This window comes from Rattus norvegicus, chromosome 11, assembly GCF_036323735.1.
Source record: "Rattus norvegicus strain BN/NHsdMcwi chromosome 11, GRCr8, whole genome shotgun sequence".
NCBI classification, from domain to species: domain Eukaryota; kingdom Metazoa; phylum Chordata; class Mammalia; order Rodentia; family Muridae; genus Rattus; species Rattus norvegicus.
The window spans coordinates 43,061,357-43,076,097 of NC_086029.1; the positions used below are offsets into that span (position 1 = coordinate 43,061,357).

Sequence of the window (14,741 nt, forward strand, 5' to 3'; positions counted from 1 at the left end):
GGCAGGACATCTCACTGGACCTGGAGGTCATTGACTCAGACGGGCTGCTCAGATAGCAAGTGCTGAGGCTCTTGCCATTTTTTTTCTCAAAGCATGGGTTCTAGAGAATCAAACTCGGGCCTCATGCTCACACAGCTAGCTCTTACCAACTAAGCCATCTTGCCAGCCTGCAGTGTGTGATTTTTGGTACCCAAATTAGGCATTCCAGGGAAATTAAACGGTGGTCAGTCTCAAACCCTTTATCAGCCTGTGACTGACTGAGTTACACACATGACTATGCAGTGATACAGGATTATCGTAGTTGTGTAGCATTCCGTACCGATTCTAGGCATTCGTAGGATGGCGAGAGTCTCGGGTTGGCCCAGCAGTCTGGATTGACTGGCTATGAGACTTTGAAAATTAAATCTAGGACGGTCCTGGACAGACTGCAAACGTTAGTCACCATAGAGAACAATCAACTTAAGAGCAAGCACAGAGAGGAGGGCTGTGTGGAGGAGGAGGTCTGAGGGAGCATTCAGTCTGGAAGAATGGTTAGCCACCCAGAGCTAGGGAGAAGAGAGAATTCTAGTTCAGACGCATGAGCCACCTCAGAATTCCTGGCACCACTTGCCTAAATCCGGGTATTTTAAACACGGCGTGTTTCTAGCAATCACTTGGCGTGTTGCTACAAGAAGTGTGACAGAGCTAATAGTCCTGTAAGCTAAAGTGGTAACAGTTCCGACTTGAATACAGGTTAATTAGCTGGTGTTTGCAGAAGCCTTGGAGAGTAGGCAGCACCCCCACCTCCACCCCAGCTAGATATTATTAGCCACTCAGCGCCACCTTGAACACATAAAACCCTATTTCTGCACTTCCACCAGCCCTTGTTTCTTCAGACTTCTTTGAAACAGCAGTTCCTGCAGATTTTAGCACAAGCTTCTCCCTGGAGCTGAAGGAGTCACGGTGCCCATCACCTGGGTGATATGGTTCCAAACCAACTCCAGGACTGTAGGGTCATCTTCCAAACACAAGTCGCAGCCTTGTGGAAAGGTTATTGTGTCTCCTCTATGTGACATAGTTATAGATACCTTTTACACTCATTGGTCATGTGTCCTTTTTTATATATACACATGTAACATCATAAATCATGGGATAGTCACAAGATGTATCATTTATCTTATCTCTGTGCGCGCGCGCGCGCTCGTGTGTGTGTGTGTGTGTGTGTGTGTGTGCACGAGTGCCCAGGCATGCACACGTGTGCATATGCATGAGTGCATGCATATACACGGTGTTCTTGTGGGAATGTAGAAACTAGAGCTCTGCCAAAACCAGAACACTAAACAGTCTTTAGAAAGACAACTTCTTGGGGGCTCTCTCCTGAGACCTCTAGGCAAATGCACTGTGTCTTTTAGCTCTGGAGAGCGCCCCCGTCACCTTCAATACGAGCCATCTCCCTTACTTGTGTATTAAGGCTTAGATGGCAGGTGAGGTCACTGGATTCTGAGGGATGTGACCTTGCTGATGAAGTGGTGGAGACTGGGATGCGGGCCTGCCTGGAGGAGCTAGGTCACGGCAGCGTGCAGCTGAAGAGTATGTCTTGCCTCTGGTGCTTCCTGTCTCCCCCTTTGCTTTGCAAGTTTGCTCTACCACAACCTGAAATCAATGAGGCCAAATGCTGGGTGAACCATGAAAGAAACCTCTGAAGCTGAGCTTCCTCCCAGCAGACTTCAGACAACTGGCCTCTGGCCATTGGTTTCCTTTTGCTTTAGAAGTGAGGAGTGAGCCCTCTTGGTTGGAGGGAGCCTCCTTAGTGTTGACAGTCATCTGGTTATTCTTGCTTTCTTCTCTCTGTCCTTTATGGTCGTCTTTCACTTGAGTGGAGGGAAAATCCTCTAATGATATCTTAAAATATCATTTCCCCCTCACCCATTCAGCAGGCCAAGTCGGTATTTCTCTAACACTCGTTTGAAGAGCAGAACACATCTTGACAGTCATTGCAAGCATTAGTCAATTCCGAATTGGACCTGCCCAGTAGAAGTTTCTGCCATCATGAGATTGTGTTTTTGTTCCCACTGTCTACAGAAGCCGCAGGCATCCTTGTGTGCTTCAGATATGACTAGTGCCAGCAAGAAACTACACTTTATACAAATTTTATACAAACTAAAATTTTAAACGGCGGCTCCATGCAGCCTGCGGCAGCAGTATAGGGCAATGCAGTTATGGGACATGTAGGCACTCTCTGTGTTTTCTCCTCCACTTCCTGGTTGCAATGTCTTTATTGGGACACCCAGGCCCATCCCTTCCCTGCCTCTAAGCTCCTTAACCCTGAGAAAGTAAGCACTCTGCTCGTGCCCTCTGGTTTCTGTTACCCTCAGACTTCTTTACAGGTTGAGTGGGAGGGTGGGCCGGGCAAAGCTTGTGGAAATGTCAGCTACCCAGGTGAGAAAATTCCAGTTGCTATGCGTTCTCTTTATTGACACAATAGGGTTACCTGCTTCCGAGGGGGGCAATAGCTAAATCTTAAAATGAGACGCCAGAGTCACGGGTGGATCGTGTTGCTGTTTCATTTTAATATGTGTTTAAACTAATGTAAGCCGTTTGAGCGGTGCCTACTTGGAAACAGCATATTATCAACATTGTAGAAGAAAGCCTGTGGAAATGATAAGTACACAGCCAGAGAGTAATCCAAAGCATGAGTTCTGAGCTCCGGTGGGGGTTCCATCACCTTGGGATGGAGTAAGCTGACCAAGACTTGGGAAAGGTGGTTTGTACGACGACGGTGTTCCTGAGAGAACACCGAACAGGCATTGCCCAGGAAGAGAAACACTTATTTGGCGAGCAGTCTTCAAAGTCAAGTTGGAAGCCCTGTGAAGAGGAGAGGCCTACGGACAACAGCACAGGAGATGCTGTGTATTGGGAAGGATCCAAGGTCCCCCAGCGGGACCAGGTAGAGGGTCTGCTACAGAGACTATGTAAGGGACAATTCTCGGGCTGGAGAGATGGCTCAGTGGTTAAGAGCACTGACTGTTCTCCCAGAGGTCCTGAGTTCAATTCCCAGCAACCACATGGTAACTTACAATCATCTGTAATGGGACCTGATGCCCTCTTCTGGTGTGTCTGAAGACAGCTACAGTGTACTTGTAATCAATCAATCAATCAGAGAGAGAGAGAGAGAGAGAGAGAGAGAGAGAAAGAGAGAGAGAGTTTGTTCTCCAGTTTGAAGGAAAGTCAAGAAGTCTGCTGATTTGGTTCCCACGGGTCTTTCCTGACTTCCCAGAATCTCCTCACCATGCCTTCACACCACAGAGAGAACCCTGGTTCCCTCGTCCTCTTACAGAAACAGTTCCACCCTGAGGACCCCACCCTCCAACCTTACGTAAGCTTCAGCAGGAACCTGACTTGCTCATACCTTTGGGTCTCAGGACTGTGATGAATTTCTGTTGAGCCACCTGCCCTGATATGTTGTGAGAGGAGCCGCAGCAGACGGTTGCTACCACTATTGTGATGTATTAATTAGACTCCATTAGCCTTCTGTGTTATGTCTGTGTTCTCCTGTGTAAAACGGGGCGGTCCTAAAGAGGCCTCAGCTGATCAAAAGAGGGGCTTGGGCTTGAACGTGGAGATTGATGCCTATGTGGCTGGATGCTATGGATGGGAATAGATTGCACCTAACAGATTTCATCCAGCAGCATGGAAGACCCAGGCCTCAGGAACAGGTTCTGTCTCAGGGGAAGCAGAATATTACTTTTCTGTTAGATCCCACTGTGCCTCGAATGCATCTCCACGAAAGGATGGGTGGGAATCTTATCCTCTGACGTGACAGGGTTGGGAAGGGAAGTCTTACAGGACATGTCAGTGACAGGGAAGGGCTCTACCCTTGTGAATGGATCCCTGCCCATTACAGAAGCCTGGAGTCTGCTGACTAAGCCCCATGTCTCTGATGGTCCTTTCTCCTCTGTGTGCTATCCTCCCCTTTTACAGGATGGCATCAAAGACAAACCCTTCCTTCCGTCTTGGACCTTGCAGACTCCAGAACTGTACTAAATATATTTGTGTTCATTGCCAATCACCCAGACTCCAGTATTCTGTCGTAGCAGTACAAATTGCACTAAGACCCATCCAGCAAAACCCTCTCATCTACGTATGGCAGTCTACACGGGTAACTAAAGTGGGAAACTTGTTTAGTTTGTAAATTACATCTCAAATAAGCTGTCAGAAAGGGGAAATGAGCCACAACAAAACAAATACAGAGTGGTCCAAGTTACAGAAGCTTTCAACTCCAGCAACTGCTGGCAATGTGTCACTCAGGAGCGGGGATAATCCTCAAAGATTTCAGGGGAGTGAGTGTAGAAAGACAGGATGTGTCAGCTCCCTGAAGCTGGAGGGGAATGGCTGAGGGAGGGTGAATGTCTTACTGTGTGGCAGCTCCCCTCATGCTTTCTTTGGGACAATTTACACAGATCTTATGAACACTGTTGGATGCAGGATGTTTTGTTTTGTTTTGTTTTGTTTTTTTTTGGTTTTTTTTTTTTTTTTTTGGTTCTTTTTTTCGGAGCTGGGGACTGAACCCAGGGCCTTGCGCTTCCTAGGCAAGCGCTCTACCACTGAGCTAGATCCCCAGCCCCAGGATGGGTTTTTAAATAAATATGGCTGTGAGTGATAGCTTGAGCCTGTAACCCGACATTCAGAAGGTTGAGGTGGGAGAAGACCATGAATTCCAAGGCCAACCTGGCTACATGGTGAGTACCAGGCCAGCCTGGGCTACATAGTGATTACTAGGCCAGCCTGGGCTACATAGCAAGAAAGCCTTTCAAGAAATAAAAACACCAAACCAACCAACCAAACAAAAAATACCACCCAAAACAAAAAATAAACAAACAAGCAACCCCCCCTCCAACTAACTAAAATATATAAAATCGAAGAAGGATATTGTAGAGGGTAAAGAGTGAGTAGGAAAGACACTGAGCAGGGCAGGGCCCAAGGCTCTAGGCTGCTTGATGATACCGGTAACCTGGAGCGATTGAGAGTTTATATACAGCAGCCAGAAGAGAGCATCGTGTTCTAAAGGGTACAGGCTCTGCATGCACGATTCTTGGGGCAAGAGGAGGGTGGGGGAGAAGTCCCCAGAGAGCAACAGTGGGGCCTAGGAGCACACCACGGGACCCTGGGGACAAGTGCAAGAACTCAAGATTACTTCAGAGTAGCAGAGTGTGAGCATGGAGGGTGAAGGACGGGAAGGGGGTATCCTGGAGAGCGCGAAGAGGCTAGGGGAAGTGCAAAGACTGGAGATAACAAGTCGTTTGGCTTTGGGGGTGCAAGATATACGGAAATACTTCCCTTCAAAATGAAAGACCTCAAAAGGTTGCGACTGCCGTGAAGGTGTCTAGATAATAGGAGGTCTTTCCAAATTCTTTTGGGGGCTTCACTGAGGATCCCACTTCTGTTTGGCAGGTTCATGTGGCTCAATATTCTGGAAGAATCTGCAGCATTGCCTCCTGTAACCTCTCAGAGTCAGGAGGAGAAAGTGGGTCCTGCTGTGTTCCAGGGTTATCCTGGGGTCTGGGCTGCACACTTGCAGGGCCCTCTCTGCCCCTTTGCTGTGAAAACTCCATGCTTACATTCCCCTTAGATACCGACTGTGGGACTTCTCTCCGTGTCTCTGCCTCTTTCTCCGTCTCCTCGCTCTCTGGGAACCTTTCTTGGCTCAGCCTATGGGAAAGCAGAAGTGAAGCCTGAGGGAAGAGACTCCCAAGCAGAGATGGGAAAGATGAGTAGACTCCGTCCTTCCCAGTGGGAGGAGCAGGTCTTGGTGCCAAGATGAGAGACGCCATGATTGCAGCAGCAAGAGGGAGACGCACAGGAACTGTGTGAAGTCTAGGTACCTTAAGCAGTTTGAACTTGATCTTTCCCCTGTGGCTATTGAAGGTTTTGATGCAGGTGGCGATACAGCCAGCTTTGACCTGCATCTAATGAGCACCTAGTGTGTTTTGGGAGTTATCTACGTTATCTTATGAATCCTCAGCGGCCCCGAGTGGGCACGATCTCCATTGACCCATCCATCACTTCTTTAAAGTTATAATTATTTTGTTACTTAACGTGTATGCGTGTTTTGCTTGCATATTTGTCTGTGTAGCACATGCAAGCTTGGTGCCTATACAGGCCGAAGAGGGCACCACATCCCCTGGAACTGGAGTTACGGATGGCTGTGAGCCGTTACTAGAGTGCTGGAAACTGAAGCCGGAACTGCTGGAAGAATGGACAGTGCTTTTAACCCCGGAAGCAGCTCTTCAGCCCCCATTGTCATCTCTTTAAAACCGAGAGACAGATAGATGCCTTTGGACGGACGATACTCATGTTTATTAAGGAAATAAGACTCCTTACTCTGAGAGTCAAATCAGTTTGGAAGGCTAGGTGATCCGGGTACCTGGTCGTCAGTTCTTGTCTTACGAGGTTTTGAAAGGAATGGAAAAACAGCAATGTGTCCGACTCTTAGAGATAGAATTGTGATCGGTCCTAAACCCGTCACAGGTAAGCTGCTTTCATTAGTCAGAGCCTCAGATTGCTGTTCCTTTGAGAGTGCTGGGGACTGTGGGTTTTGATCAGTGTTGATGGTTTGTGGAAAAGTATGTTTGGTCCCCTGATAGAAGGCAGGATAATAAGGGATCCAGTCAGGATTCCTATGGCAACCATCTTGTGACCATGAAACAACAACAATAAAAGCCAAGAAATGGAGGGCGACAGAGTGGAAGGAGAGAGCCTGAGTGAATGAGATCCAGTGGCAGCCTGGATGCCCCAGCGGCAAGGGCGCCCCACCAGGAAGAGGGCACTTTCAGGAGTTCCGGTTTGTTCTTGATCTCCAGCCAATCATAGGCCAGCTACTGTGAGAAGCCAGTGAGGAGCGGGCAGGAGGGAGAGGCGCGAGTCTGGGATGCAGGTGATGGGAAGCCAGATTGTTTTATTTTCTAAGTTTCCTCGCTCTTTGAGTTTCCAGATTTCCACCGTTTCTTTTCCATGTGTCCCTTCTGTTTGCCTTCATCTCTCCCTCTCTCCTTCCTAGAACCCACATGAGGCTCACATGCTACATCTGGATTTTGTGAGAAAAGGAAATTCTCCCCATGGATTTTTCATTATTCAGTCAAAGTACTGGAAGTGTGCCTCGAGGGCAGGCATCTGAACTCCTCCGCTAGGCTCTTGAGGACATGGCAGACATCATGAGAGAAGGTGGTGATTTAGAACTTAAGCGATCTAGATCAGAAAATGCCTGGTTGGACTCTGGGCTGAGTAGGGAGACACAACAATAAAAATGACAGAGACAAAGGAAAGAGGATGAAAAGGAGATTGTTTCCTGCCGGTGCCCTTTTGGTGGCGGACCCAACCTCAGCGGAGCTTCTGTGATCCGGTCCTCAATAAGAAGCTTGGTCTGCTGAATCCCCGTGGCCTTTTCTTCAGCAAAGACATCTTTCAGAGATGATTAGGATACTTCGCACACAATGGTGGACACTGTTAGCATCCCTAAAACAGGGCTAAAGAGATGGCTCAGTTGTTAAAATACTTGCTGCACAGACATGGCAACCTGACTTCAATCCCAGAACCCATGTGCAGAAGCCAGATGCTCGCTGGCCAGAGAACCTAGCAGAATCAACAAGTCCTGGGACCCAGTAAGAAATCTTGTCTTAGAACAAAAGGTGGATGGCTCTTGAGGTACGACTACTGAGGTTGACCTCTGCCCTTCGCAGATACAGGCGTAGTCAGGCATAGGCACACGCACAAACACATGCACATGTGCATGCGCACACAGATGCACACACGGGTGCACACACCAGTTATTGCCCCCTTCATTTCATTTGGACAGAACCCCATGTTTAATTACCTTCCAGAACATGATCATACCATTGAGATTAGGATGAGGTTTAAGTGTCTCCAGACCCAGGACAGAAGATGGTGCTTTCCTTTTGCTAGGATGCCAAGGTGTGGATGTGGGTTGGGTGTGTCTCCCAGAGGTTCCTGTGATGAAAACTCAGTCTAGTGTAATAGTAATGAGGTGGTGGGAGCTTTCAGAAATGATCTGGTCCCAGGGGTGCCACCTGCAGAAGGGGTTCGTGTACTTCTTGTGGGGACATTAGTGTCCACAAGGTTAGTGCCTTAGAAGATGAGCTGTAAAAGACCATCCACCATGCTGTGACACTCTTGGGATCTCCACAGAGGCCACCAGATGTGGCCACCAGATTTTGGACTTCCAACCTCCCAACGGTGAGCCAAGTAAACTTTTTCTTTCTAAGTCACCCAACTTTATTTGTTTTGGCTTACAGTTTGTGAGGGTTTCAGACCCTTCTGATAGAAAAGGCTAAAGGGGTGGCTCAGATCATGGTAGAAGCATGTGGGGGAGACTGTTCACATCATGGTAGACGGGGAAAAGGAGAGACTGAGGAAGACTTACAAAGGTTTGTTTCTAGTAACCCAGTTTTTCCAGCTAGGTCCCCCACTTCCTAAAGGTTCTGACACCTCATACTTCCCTATAGCAACCCATATTCAAGCATTTAAAACATGAACCTATGCATGTACAATTTAGATTCAAATAATAACTCCAAACATTCATTTACTCAGCATGCATTAGAGATCTCTCTAGAGATTGGTTTGTAAGTGCTCACATGGGTACAGTTTTAGCCAATGGGACAAGGGGGGCAGTATCTGCCAATGGGATGTGGACCAGTGTGGTTGAAGCCCATTGGAGCAAAAGTCTCAAAAGAGTTATAGAGAATGACTTGGCCATTTGGGTCCTTGTTGTCTGTGAAAGAACAGCATGGCACACAGGGGCTGCTCCTCCAACCTGGGTGCTCTCAGAGCAAGAGCACACATGAGGCAGACTTGAAGGCGTTTTAGGCCACTGGAGCAAAGCCACAGCAGACCTGGACCTTTTATTCAATAGAAATGAGAAATAAAGGCTTGATGCTGGGAGGCTCGGGGATTTGGGGATTGCTTACCACCTGGAGAAGGCTGAGCATGTATTGTTTATTATAGATTATGAAAATATCATAAGGCATAGATCTTACAAAATCCTTAATTATTCATTGGCAATGAGGAGGGATCTCCCTCTCTCTTTTAAAGATTTATTAATTTGAGGGGCTGGGGATTTAGCTCAGTGGTAGAGCGCTTACCTAGGAAGCACAAGGCCCTGGGTTCGGTCCCCAGCTCCGAAAAAAAAGAACCAAAAAAAAAAAAGATTTATTAATTTATTGTATATAAGTACACTGTAGCTGTCCTCTGACACACCAGAAGATGGCATCAGATCCCATTACACATGGTTGTGAGCCAGCATGAGGTTGCTGGGAATTGAACTCAGGACCTCTGGAAGAGCAGTTAGTGGTCTTAACCACTGAGCCATCTCTACAGCTGGAGGCTGCCTCTCCTTTCAGAATCCTGTACCACTCGTGGCTATGATATCCTTTCCTGAGTTTGTCTCTATTAATCTTTGTGCTTAAGATACGTGTCTAAAATGTCTTTAACAAACGTCAACTCTGCCTATAAAAAGGAAACAGGATCTTGATACTGTGCTTAAAGGAGAATGGGTGGGGCTTGGGGACTTAGGGCAGGTACTGGAAAATGCTTAAGGATATCTCTAGAAGTAACCACTCCTGGAGAAGGCAAAAGTAGAACTCTGGGAATGGGCTCGGGCAGTCAAATGATGGAGGTGGGTGTGGGAGGCACGGTAGCAGGACTGCAGGTTTGCACAGAGCTGTGGAGGTCCCAGCATTAGGGAAGGAGTCAGGGGAGGGCAGAGAGGGGATGTGTAATTTCTGATGATGCTGGTCATCCCATCGAGATCTCCTCAATACTTGTCTCACCTCGTTTCCTTGGTCAGAAAATAGAAAATATCTCCTGTTGGATTTTGATGTTGGTGCTGTGGTTCCATGTATTCAGGAGACTATGCAGCCCATGTTCTTTCTGACCTGAACTGTGTATGTTGGCTCATGTGTATGGCTTCTTTTCTGAGTTTGTCTCTTTGAATCCTTCTATTTACTTAACTTAGCCTCAGATCTATTCTTTTCTTTTCTGTGTACATAATTTTCCCAGGGAACAAACTGACATGTTCAATTTCCTATATAGCTTCCTCCCTCCCTCCCTCCCTCCCTCCCTCCCTCCCTCCCTCCCTCCCTCCCTCCCTCCCTCCCTCTCTCCCTCCCTCCCTCCTTCCCACCTTCCCTTGTCCCTTCTTTCCTTCAAATCTCAGCAGTGATTTGATGTCATCAATTCAAGACATTTCACGAACATTGAGATGTGGGTGGCAAGAATTTAAGTTCATACCTAATAACCACCTCACCTTTAAAAAAATATTTTAAGACTTTTTTTCAAAAGGAAAAAAACTAATTATGCGCAAGAGAAAAATCACTTAGAATTAATTCACTAGGAATTAAACTAAAATTAAAAAGGTAAGGATGTTAACAATCCTCTGAAAATAATTCAAATTAGAAAGACTAATTATGGAACCCCTTTACATAACTTGGGAAACAGTTCTCCAAGGCAGGGGAGGAGGGACAGCAAAGGGAAGCAGGAAGCTGGCTCACAGAGAACAAAGGTTCTGACCGGTGGTGGGGCTGGTGTGAGTGAGAAGTTAGGTTCCCTTTGCTCGCTGATGCCAACTCTGCGTATGATCTCTTTGGGTGTTTGGAGAGACTGCGGGGCACAACACGAGATACATTCAGTTGTGGAATCAGGGCCGAAATGATTCCTCTTGATGGCGGAGGAAGCCAGGAAGGAAGGAGCCAAAAGTCTTGATCTGAGCTGCCAGCTAGTTTTCCACGTGACATGGCTGAGCCAATAGTCTTCACAGAGCAAGACGATGAAGTGGATCATAAAGGGAGCGTTCTATGGGCGGACGGGTGTCCCACCCAAAGCTTTCCCTCTCATTAAGTTTGTACGAGAACAGGCAGAGACCGGGATCAGAATTTCAAGGTGTCTGCTAGCCCATTTTCATGGAGCCAGAAGGTGCCAGGCCGGCTGCTGGCGGAGAAGAGTCATCCATGGTCTTATCCGGTTGTGACTGCAGGGGCTTGATATCAACCTGCCAGGCATGATGCGAGCTCAGGTGCAATGGTGGCGGGACTGATAGGAGGATAACTAGCTGCTTTCTGATTGAGTTCGAAGCCCACCCCGCAGTAGGAAAATTACGACTGGTTCCCATAAACCTGGTCAGTGGAATTTAGTTTTACTTTGCTAGGTGGATATGGGTGTCCGCTGCCTACTAAATATTTATGTTTATAATATAGATCAGTGCTGCTCTCAGCACTGGCTAAGGAAGCAGCTGTTTGCGGTGGACCACAGTGAGCTGTGGAAGCCTACTCAGTTGAAGCGCTGAGAATAAGTGAGCATTGAGCGCTCAGTCATAGGGGGACGTCCATATCGCCCCTTTCCAAGGCTCAGGGGACATGGTGGAAAGGGAGGAGGAAGGAAGATGAAGAGCTGGGGACATCAGGAGCGTAAACACTATCTTCTGCACAGGGCGTGGCCAGTGCCTTTGTGAAGTCATAGCGATCTGCACAAGGCCTCGTAAGCTGGGGCCTGGGAAGGCGCCAGGAGCTGGCGATTGGCAGGTGATGGTTGCTAGAGGAAGGGGAGTTATTTTCTTCAGTGTTGTAGTCACTGTGAATCTTCCCACGCTCCAGTCAATCACCCTCAACTCATTCAAGCAAACCCTAAGTTAAACTCAGTGGGTCAGGAAGACAAAACAAAAGAAATACACAGACAGAAGGTGACGTGAAGATGGGAGAGGGACTGATTGGGGAGAAGAGGATCATGGGAAGATGGAGGCAGCGAGCGAGGTTATAAGAGCCAAAAATGACCAAAATACGTAATACACATGCATGGAACTATTAAAGAACAAAACGATCTGAGGGCTGTTTTCTGACTCTCTATCAAGGTCATATTAGCTAATTGTTGGAGGAAACCGAGCGGTTGGCCTGTGCTCTTGAAGGGGAAGTTGGGTCCCACCCCGTTCCTGTCCTTCTCACTCTGTTCCCTCTGCACTGGCTACTCCACTGAACACTCTCTCACCCCACAGTGCAAGGTTAGCAGGACCGAACAAGTGTGCACTGAAAGTGTGAGCCAAAAGCAGCCTTTCCTTTCTGAGGTCGCTGTCTTGGGCCAAAGGAAGGCAGCGCAGGTCGAATCCCTATGTCTGGTTTATGAAATTAAACCAACACATCCCAAGATGTATATTAAAACATCCTAAAGATGTGTGCATGCGCAAAGGACATCCTGGACTGAAGGGAATCTCTTCTCTCTCCTGCCCTCCCACCCCTCTCTTCACTCCCAGCAGATCAGAGTGTGATGTTGTTTACAGACATGTGTTTTGCTTGTTTTCTCAACCAGCCTGTGGCCTTGACTCTCTGTTCTTGCCAGTCCTACCTGCCTCAGTTGCAGGAGAAGGCGTCTCCCAGTCTTCACATTTTATGAGCTTGACCATCCTTCAGAAACATGCTCTAAAACAATGATTGACAGGAGAAAAACAGGATGTGATGCCCACGGTTGGCCAAAGTGTATGGCTATGAATAGATTCCATAAAGTGGGATGGGATATCCACATATAACCCTGCTGATAGACTCATTTGCTCAAAGAAAGTAGAAGCCGGTGTCTTCATCAGGGTTTCTATTCCTGCACAAAACATCATGACCAAGAAGCAAGCTGGGGAGGAAAGGGTTTATCCATCTTATACTTTCACATTGCTGTTCATCACCAAAGGAAGTCAGGACTGGAACTCAAGTAGGACAGGAAGCAGGAGCTGATGCAGAGGCCATGGAAGGATGTTACTTACTGGCTTGCTCAGTTTGCCCTCTTATAGAACCCAAGACTACCAGCCCAGGGATGGCACTACCCACAAGGGTCCCTCCCGCCTTGATCACTAATTGAGAAAATGCCTTACAGCTGGATCTCATGGAGGAATTTCCTCAAGGGAGGCTCCTTTCTCTGTGATAACTCCAGCCTGTGTCAAGTTAACAGTCAAAATCAGTCAGGACAGTCTGCAATCCACACTTTGCAGGGAAAGGATCTGTTGTTTCTGCATCCCTTGCTGCTACATATGTCTCCTTCCTTGCTGCTTCTGGCTCATAGCTAAGGCTTCCATTTCCCTTTCTGTTCTGACTACAGCTCAGGACTTCATCACTCACTGGTCCAAGAGCAGTTTGCGTAGACTCCTGACCTCTAATAATGTCTTCTCTTGGCAGATCCCCATCCACTGACCTCTGCCTTTGTGAGCTGGCTTTAAGTTCTCACTATCTGTCCTATTTGGAGTTGAACTTGATGTCCCTCTCCTATGTGCCAGGCTTGCAACATTCCTAAGTTTTCCTCACTATTTTACCAAGTGTCACAATCGGTTTTTTTTTTTTTTTTTTCAGAGCTGAGGACCAAACCCAAGTGCTCTACCACTGAGCTAAATCCCCAACCCTTAGTTTTTTGTTTTAAACTTTAACAGTAACCAAGAAGGCAATCTGGTTGCAGCTGCCTGGATGGAGACGTTGAGCTATAAGAGTAGGTACCAGCTGCCCCATTTCCTCTGGATAGAACAGATCTGAGAGTTGCAGTCTGGGGCCTGGCATATCAAAGGCAGGGACACTCAAATTCCTGATGGACAACATTTCCCAGATAAACCTATTCCTGTTCTGTATGTGTCTCCTTGTGTGTTGGGCTGCATCCTCATAGCAAGTGGGTGGTCCCCTTTCTAATCTCCACAGAGGCATAGTCATTTCATCAGAACATACATACGTATGTGGCTTATCCCTCTGGAAGGTTGTGTGCAAACACTGTTGAAAGAACTGAGGGGGTAGCCCTGTCAGCCGTGTGCTTGCCTGGCATGCATGAAGCCCTCAGTTGGTACCTGCAATCCCAGCCCTTGGGAAGTGGAGGCAGGGAAACCAGACTACTCAAGGTCAACCTTGGCTAGCTGTTTAATTTGAGGCTAGAAACAAACAAGCACACCCAAAACAAGCAAATTTTAAAAGAAAAACCACCACCAGAGATGTGACTTGGAAATAACAGAGTAAATATAAGCAGAAGGGGTAGGTAGAATGGAGCAAAAGATACGTTTATGTAGAGCACACTGGGTATCAAGTCAGCTGTAACAGAAAGAGAACTATTTGCAAGTTGAGTAATGTGCCTGTCAGCCAAGTGGCTCTCACAGTTCTCTAGAGTCGCTGGCTGGAGAAGATGCCAGATAGCCTCAGTTGAGTCCAGTAGCACCAGGCTGGGGTCTGTGTTTTAGATGAGTACTTATAGTATTAGCTTTTTAGATCACAGCATTAGGAACCGTTGTCTGGAAAGAATACAGCTTGTCCATAAGGAAGAAAAAGGCCCCAGCTGTTATTTTGACTTATGGAAACACCACAGTAGGTAAATTTTGGTTGTGAGCAAAGATGGTATTACGCTTTATGCAAAACCAAGTAGCAGGAATCTTGGAATTTCTGGAAGCTTCAAGAGAGGTGGAAGAGGCTTATTTCATAAGAAGAAGATGCCCAACAGCTTGGTAGGAAGCCAGAGGCCAGGAAGAAGATGGGTTTAGAAGTAGCAGGGATGAATGTGGGATTTTCCTGGGCAGCAACACAGAATCTTGCTTAAGTCACTTGCTGATTGGGGCTATGCATTCCTTCTATGAGCTTGAGGCCTCACTGTCTGCTGTACAAACTGCTCTCGACCAGTGAGTGATGAAGTCCTGAGCTGTAGAGTAGTCAGAAAAGAAAGGGAACTGGAAGCCTTAGCTATGAGCCAGAAGCATC

The 14,741-nt window shown here is 47.3% G+C and overlaps 1 protein-coding gene and 2 long non-coding RNA genes across 3 annotated transcripts in view; all 3 read left to right on the forward strand.

Moving 5' to 3' along the window:
• Positions 1 to 2,514: 2,514 nt before the first annotated feature.
• LOC120095607 (uncharacterized) lies at positions 2,515 to 4,048 on the forward strand. The gene is made up of 2 exons (XR_005491190.2): positions 2,515 to 3,695; positions 3,961 to 4,048. It is a non-coding gene; the product is annotated as an uncharacterized LOC120095607 (long non-coding RNA).
• Positions 4,049 to 5,460: 1,412 nt separating this feature from the next.
• On the forward strand, positions 5,461 to 7,301 carry LOC134480971 (uncharacterized). Its single transcript, XR_010056045.1, has 2 exons — positions 5,461 to 6,507; positions 7,037 to 7,301. It is a non-coding gene; the product is annotated as an uncharacterized LOC134480971 (long non-coding RNA).
• A 2,937-nt stretch (positions 7,302 to 10,238) lies between these two features.
• Positions 10,239 to 14,741, forward strand: part of LOC134480972 (uncharacterized) — a 33,877-nt gene continuing 29,374 nt past the window's right edge. Inside the window, exon 1 of the mRNA XM_063270849.1 lies at positions 10,239 to 11,165. The gene's annotated coding sequence lies outside the window, so the exon portion shown is untranslated. The remainder of the gene's footprint in view (positions 11,166 to 14,741) is intronic.